Source organism: Vulpes vulpes, chromosome 13 (assembly GCF_048418805.1).
Source record: "Vulpes vulpes isolate BD-2025 chromosome 13, VulVul3, whole genome shotgun sequence".
Lineage (NCBI taxonomy): Eukaryota > Metazoa > Chordata > Mammalia > Carnivora > Canidae > Vulpes > Vulpes vulpes.
In genome coordinates, this window is record NC_132792.1 from 156,758,108 (window position 1) to 156,766,718 (window position 8,611).

Below are 8,611 nucleotides of genomic sequence, written 5' to 3' on the forward strand. Positions count from 1 at the left end.
GTCTCTTAAATTGGGTTTTACACAGAGATTACCATTTGGAATGACTCCAACCTTTCAAGTGAAGCCATGGTAAAACAGAAGCCTTAATTACCAAAATGTCTCATTAAAAACAGGAAAAAGAAATACACTGAGTGGAAAAGCAAGTAGGGGTTGGTTTCTAAGAACTTCTCTGGCATCCCAGTCCCATACAGGCCCTGTCCTCTTAACTGTCGTGCTACAAAAGCACCTGTCCTGCTTTTCCCTTCACCTGCCATTCCTAAGTTTAAATGCAATTTAATAAACAAATAGTAAACAGATTAAATATATTGACTTTAAGCACATTTACTTAAATAAATTGAATATAAATATATTGATAAAAAATTCTTTTTTTTAACCTTCTTCCACTTTTATTTCCAAGACCGTGTTCCTCTTTTTGTTTTTTAATTAATTTTTATTGGTGTTCAATTTACCAACATACAGAAAAACACCCAGTGCTCATCCCGTCAAGTGTCCACCTCAGTGCCCATCACCCATTCCCCTCCAACACCCACCCTCCTCCCCTTCCACCACCCCTAGTTCGTTTCCCCGAGTTAGGAGTCTTTATGTTCTGTCTCCCTTCCTGATATTTCCCAACATTTCTTTTCCCTTCCTTTATATTCCCTTTCACTATTATTCATATTCCCCAAATGAATGAGAACATACACTGTTTGTCCTTCTCCGATTGACTTATTTCACTCAGCATAATGATAAAAAATTCTTAAGATATTTTATTTCTTAAGGTTGATTTACATTTTTAAATTTTTATATTTTTTAAAGATTTTATTTCTTTACTTAAAAGAGAGAGCATAAGCAGGAAGGAGGGGCAGAGAGAGAGAGGAAGAAGCAGACCCCTTGCTGAGTAAGGAACCCCACACAGGACTCCATCCCAGGAACCTGGATCATGACCCAGGACGAAGGCAGATGCCTAACCAACTGAGTCACCCAGATGCCCCAGTTTACATTTTTGTTTAAGTTTGAAAGAACAGTTTTTGAGCTCAGGTGCCTAGATAATAATTGGGCTCCATGCCCATCACCTCCTTATCTAGGATCTGCCTCATTCTTCATTTACAGGTGCAAAATTCAGAGCAGCCACATCTCGACCATATGATCTCCTCTGCCCCATAGTTGACTGAGACTAGGGTGGTCACCTCATCCATGTAGAGCCAGAATTTCTTTAGCAAGAATTTGGATTTGGGACTAAGAGGGCAATTTGGTTCATCTTCAGGAAAGAATTTAGAAATGTCCTCTATGAGAACCTGAGAAGGCAGAGAAAGCCAGCATGTAGAGGAAAAAAAAAACAAAACAAAAACAAAGCAAGTGTGAATAAAGGAGTAGGAGGGGTCAGAGAGGAAAGAGGAAAGATGAGAAGATCTGACCCTGAGAAGACCCCTGGTTTCAAGGACCTGGCTGTATTTCAACTGTAGAGTTTCATGAAATAGACAATGGAATAGTCTTTGTATAATAAAATCTTCTTTCTCTTTAAGCTGACTGGTATGGGTTTTCTTTTACTTGAAAACAAAAGTCCCAGCTATTATAACCACTCTCTAGTAATCATTGATTCTGTGATTACTGATCCCTCTTCCTAGGCAGGTCTTTTATATTATAAATTCTGCAAGTGTAAATTTTACTTTGTAATCAACCACATTAGTGTCCTGGCCTCATCAGCCTTCTCTCTATGCCTCCCCCCAAAGCATTACTCTGTCAATTTAGTGATTGAGCCTCTAAGAAATGTTTATGGAATAAGTGGATTTATTGAGTGATAGAGGCTTCACTATTTAAGGCTAATAAGTGTGCAATATTTTCTTCTTCCCTTCTCCCTAATGCCCTCACCCTCACATTCACCCCCACACATACCTCTCATATTTCTGAATGACTTTGAAACAAGAGAAAGAATGTGAGTTGATATAGGATATTTTGAAACTCTAAATGGCAACTTCCTTTACCTGGTATGGCCCATGAAGCTCAGAATTATTTATGTACATCTATGAACAAAAGTTCTAGTTAACTAAGATATTACTCTTTCCTCAAAAACAGCAGAGTATGTTCATCACAACAAAGCCCATCTAGGAATTGTCTTTGGAGCTGGAGCTCCTGAAGCTCTTCTGGTTATTCTCATTCTCCATATTCAATCTTCTACTTCTGCTCTTCTCTGTGGCACAGAGCTGACCACTCTGGACAACATCAGCAGGTGTCCTTATAAACTGGCTTCCAGCTGGGTTCACACACAGTAGTGACAGGAAATGGAAGGGCAGGATCAGAAAGAAGTCAGGTATTTCTTCTCTGATCCTTTAGTGTTTTGGCACAGTGTCTCAGAGAGTGGGTACATTTCTCCATGACAACAGCTCCTATAGGAAAGCCTCCTAAACAGTTCAAACTCTCACCAGGTCCCTGTACAACTAATTTCTCCTTTTGTCATTTCAGGCCTAAAATAGTTATTAATCATAAGTAGGGCAATAACTTCCCGCTGTTGCTGGTCTACAACTGTCTCAGTACGTATCCTTTTCTGTTACTCTCATACCTCCGTACATCCCATTATTTAAATTCCCTTTATTTGAGCCATTTGAGACAACTGTTTAAATGCCAGGACCATGACTTATTCAGTGGCTACTGCTCTCAGGCATAAAAAGTACATTAAAGTGTAAATAACAAATTATTATCTAGGATGATCTAAGCCTACATCTAGTAAAACAGACTATTACATGTGAAATACATTTAATAGGTGCTCCAGTTCTGAGTCAATTTGATTATGTGGGGAACAGAATAGTATAGAGTCCTAAAGTCCTGGTGTTATAGCCTGTAAACATAAACTCTAAAAAAGGTTTTTATTATAAAACAAATTAATAAATTAGGTCTTGACTTTCTCATGGGTAAAATAAGAAAGTGGAACTACCAAATGATCTCCAAGATGTCTTCCAAGTTTTAACATTTTTTTATTGAATTCTTTATAGAAGGACTGACATAAATTGTCAATAGCCACTGATAATATTTTTGTTGAATTCCAACAGAGGGAAGAACAACAGCAAAGCACCAGTTGCCTTTAAGGACAACTAAATAGGATATATGCACATACAGAGAGTAGTTTCCTCTCCATAGATGAACTGCTTTTTCTTGGTTTTTTCAGTTTGTTTTACCTACCATGTAACAATTTATTCTTAATTAATATGTCCTATTTTACGCATTTTTTTCAGAAATGATTTTAATCCTAATAAACGAGATATAGTCCTAAAATGTATATATGTTATTTTGTTTGTCAAATGCTAGTTTTCTTACAATTATCATAATCAATATGAAAATACATTTCATTAATATTTTTAAATGTCTCCAAGAGGCAGGAAACAAGCAAGTTGAGCTGTAAACTTTCTTCAGCTTGCTACTATGTTGAGAGAGTTTCTAACCCACAGACAAGGAGAGGAAACAAAATGGAGTCTACTGGTCTCTTTGAGTTGGAGAAACAGTTCAAAGTACAAGAGACTAAGGCAGCTGGAGTTTGGAGAGGAGAGTACTAGAGGGGAGAGAGTCACACAGACATAGAATTCTGGATGTCTGCAGAGCATCCACTTGTAGTCTTCAGGTGATTACTGATAAGAATATGTACATGAGGAAACAATCTGAGATCAAGAACTATGAGAAAGGAAAAGCATGTCCCCCGGCCACATGTAGGACCTATAATAGTTAATAGTTCCACTAGCCAGAGTGGGAAAAACTTTGGAGTATATAGGGAATTGGATAGAGTACTCAGACAGTATTACTTCAATTATGGGACAAAATGATCCCAAGACTAAAGGCTGCAATGGTCCTGCCAAAAAAAAAAAAAAAAAAAAAGCTTAAAAGCAAGTCTTAAAAAGAATGAAATTGTTTCTGAGCAACTTAACTGTGTTCTAGAAATATAAAATAATAGAGCAATAATAAAATGTGGAACAACTTCAGGCAATCTAATATACACACACTTGGGAAGCATGAAGATGAGGAGATAGTGACAAGTACATAAAAGTTTTTTGAGGAAATAATGGCTAATTTTCCCCAAAATTTAATGAAAATTCTAAACCTGCAGATTAAAGAAGCTCAATGAGACATAAGTGAAAGAATCATTAGAGAAACCAAAGACACATTAAAATCAAATTAATTAAAAGCAGTGATAAAGAAAAATACTAAAAGCAGAATAAAAAAAAGACTCATACAGAGGAACAAAGAATGACATAGTTATCAAACTGAAACATGGTTAAATAACAGCTTTAAAGTATTAAAAGGAACACTTGTCAGCCTAGAATCCTATGCTATATAAAAATATCTATCAAAAAAGAAAGTGAAATAAAGACTTTTCTCAGATATATAAAATCTGAAAGTATTAACTTACATAAAAGAAATATTAAGGACAATTCTTCAGGCAGAGGGAAAATAATACCTTATGGAAATCTGTGGCTACAAAGAGGGAAGAACATCAGAAATGGAAAAGATGTGGAGATGTAGAAAAATTTTAACCAAATTTTTATTGTATTTTTAAATAACTTTAGAAGATAATTGACTGTTCATTGATTTTTGACTAGGTGTAAAAGTAGTTCATTGGGGGAAAGGATTACTTGTTCAACAAATGTACTCGAACAGTTCGATATCCACATGCAAAGCAAAACAAACAAAAAACACCCCAAAAACTTAGATCCATACTTGATGCCATATAAAGAGATTAACTAAGAATGAATCATAGACTCAAATGGAAGAAGAAAAATAATAAAACATGGGATAAAATCATTTGAAACTTGAGCTAGGTAATGACTTCTTATTTATAACAATAAAAGCACAGTCTATAAAGCAGTAAGTCGATAAACTGGATCTCATCAAAATTCAAAACCTCTATACTTCAAAAGATGCCATTAAGAAAAAGAAAAGACAAGCAACAAACTGAAGAAAATACTGGCAAAACACATACCCCGTAAACAAAGTGTATCCATAATATATAAAAAAACTTCTTACAAGTCAATAATAAGAAGATTGATTTGTTTTAAAAATGGGTAAGATATATAAACAGATATTTCACAAAGGATATATGAATGACTAACAAGCCCATAAAAATTTGTTCAACATCCTTATGCATTAGAGAAATGCAAATCGAGACCACAATGAGATAACATTTTCACAGTAGTATGGTTAGAAGAAATAAAACAGTAACAAATATTGAGGATGTGGAGAAAATGGAACACACAAACATTGCTGGTGGAAACATAAAATAGTTCAGTCATTTTGGAAAACAGTTTCACAGCTTCTTTATAAATTAAACATAACCTTCTAATTTCTAGTTCCAAATGTAAGGAGCCTAGAAGTCCCTAATGTGTCCTACAATAAGTAAAAAGCTGAAAATCAAGAACACTTGTTGGATCCATAAGTGAGGTGAGAATACAAGGCAAACCTATGCCCCCAAGACAAACAAAATAGGGATCCATAGCTTAGCAGAGCAGAGACTCAGTAGAGGAAACCATCATAAAAATAAGTGACAGGATAGGAAAACCTAAACTGTAATTGACGAATTGCTGGAGGCTCATAACAAGACATGAATAAAGTAAATAGCATGCAAGAACAAATTAGCAATATAAGCAGAGAGATGGAAAGCCTAAGAAAGAGGTGAAAAGAAATGCTAGAGACAAAAACACTATAACATAAATGAAGAAAGCCTTTGACGGGCTTCAGACAACATGACTGAGGAAAGAATGTCTAAGTTTGAAAATATCTTAATAGAAACCTCAAACACTGAAAACAAGGGGAACAAAGATGGAAAAACAAAAGAGAATACCAAGGATTGTGGGACAACTATAAAAGATGTAATATGCATATAGTGGGAACACCAGAAGGAGAGAAAAGAAGAAATATATGAAACAATCATGAATGAGAATTTCCCCCAAATTAATGTCAGAGAACAAATCACAGACCCAAGAAGCTTAGAGAACACTAAGAAGGAAAGAAATGCAAACAAATGAACAAAAAACAAAAAAAACACCTAGTCTAAGAAGGAAAAAAAATGCAAACAAATGAACAAAAACAAAAAACACCTAGTCAAATCATTTTCTAACTACAGAAAATCAAAGATAGAGAAAAAATCTATAGAAAGACAGAAAAAAAAAACTTGCCTAAAAAGGAGTAAAGATAAGAATTATATCTGATGTCTCTCTAGAAACCCTGAAAGCAAAAGAGAGTAGAATGAAGATTTAAAGTGTCAGAAGAAGAAAACCTATCAACCTAGAATTCTATATTTTGAGAAATTGTCTCTCAAAAGTAAAGGACAAATAAGGACTTTCTCAGACAAACAAAAATTGATCAACTTTGTTGCTAGTAGACTGGGCTTACAAGAAATGTCAAAAGAGCTTCCTTAGAAGGAAAACAATATAGGCCAGGAACTCAGGTCTACATACAGAAAGGAAGAGCACCAAAGAAAGAATAAGTGAAGGTAGCATTAAATATATTTATTTTCCTTATTATTAATTGATCTAACAGTTTCCTCAAAATAATAATAGAAACAACGTATCTGATTATGTATTCCTATTTACATATATTGTGTGTTTAGTTGTGTGCCTACATATAAGTAAAATGAGTTATAAAAATTATACAAGGGATGAGAGGGAGGAATTAGGATTATTTTGTTATAAAATATTCACACTATCCACTAAGTGGTATAGTGTTTTTTGAAAGTGGGCTTGGATCTACTGTAAATATATTTTGCTAAGTCTAGGGCAACTATTAAGAAATTTTTAAAAAGGAAGTATAATTGATGCTAAAAGGAGGTAAAATTGAATCCTATAAGATGCTCAATTAAAACCACAAATGGCAAACAAAACAAAACAAAAGAATGGAAGACAAAAACAGAAACAAAGAACAAGGATAACAAACAGAAAAGTTAAAAATATAGCAGACTTTAATCCAACTATGTCAGTAATAACTTTGCATGTCAATGGTCTAAATGCACCAAAGATCATCAGAGTATATAAAAAAGCATGATGTAAATATATGTTGTCTACAAGAAATCCACTTTAAATAAACGACATGTATAGATTAAAAGTAAATGGATGGAGAAACATATACCATGCTAACACTAATCAAAGGAAAGCAGGAGTAGCCACATTTATTTCAGATAGAACAGACTTCAAGGAAAGTTATCAGGGATGAAAAAAGGACATTGCATTATGATAAAGGGCTCAATTCACCAAGAAGATATGACAAACTACATGAGGCAAAAACTGACAAAAATATAAAGAGAAATAGATAAGTGCACTGTTGGAGACTTTAATACCTATCTACCAGGAATACACAGACCCAACAGTCAGTAAATTAGTGAAGACATAGTTGAACTCAACAATACCATCAATCAACTGGATAGAAGGCTTATTTATAGACTACTTCATCCAACATATTGAAAAACTGGTTCTGAAGTCTGTATGGAGAGTCAAAAGATCCAGAATAGCCAACACAATACTGAAAGTAAAAGGAAAGTTGGAGGACAGACACTACCTGGCTTCAAGATATTACTATACAACTATCGTAATCAAGACAATGTGATATTGGTGAAAGAATAAATAAAAGGAGCAATAGAACAAAATACAGAGCCCAGAAATAGATCCCACAAATATAGTCAGCTGATCTTTGACAAAGGAGCAAAGGAAATACTATGGAGTAAAAATATCTTCAACAAATGGAGCTAGATCAACTGGACATCTGCATGCAAAAGAATAAATTTAGACACGGACCTTACACCTTTCACAAAAGTTAACTCAAAATGTATCATAGTATCTAAGTGTAAATCATAAAATTATAAAATTCCTTAAAAAATGATATAGGAGAAAATCAAGAAGACCTTGGGTATGGTGATGTCTTTTTAGATAGAACACTGAAGACACAACCATGAAAGAAATAATTGGTAACTAGGACTTCATTAAAATTTAAAACGTCCTCTCTTTGAAAGACACTGTCAAAAGAATAAGAAAACAAGCCAGGCTGGGAGGAAATATTTTTTAAAAACCACACTTGACAAAGAAATGGCATCCAAAAATACAAAGAATCCTTAAAACTAAATGATAAAAAAGACAATCAAACCAATTAAAACTGGACCAAGGAGGGGCGCCTGGGTGGCTTAGTGAGTTTAGCATCTGCCTTCAGCTCAGGTCATGATCCCAAAGTCCTGGAATCAAGTCCTAGTCTGGCTGTCTGCTCAGTGGGGAGCCTGCTTCTCCCTCTTCCTCTGCCTGCCCACTCCCCACAGTTCATGACTCTCTCTCTCAAATGAGTAAATAAAATCTTTTTTAAAAAAAGGACCAAAGACCTTAACAGATTCCTCACCAAAGAAGATGTACGGATGGCATAAGGATAGGAAATGATGCTCCATATCATATATTATAAGGGATACGAAATTTAAAAACAGCAATGAGATATCACTACACACCTATTAGAGAATGGCCGTTATCCAGAACCCTAACAACAGCAAATGCACATGAGAATGTGAAGCAACAGGAACTATTATACGCTGCTAGCAGGGATGTAAAATAGTGCTGGTGGGAAAAAACTGGTGGAGGTTTCTTACAAAACTAAACATACTCTTACCATACAATCCAGGAAT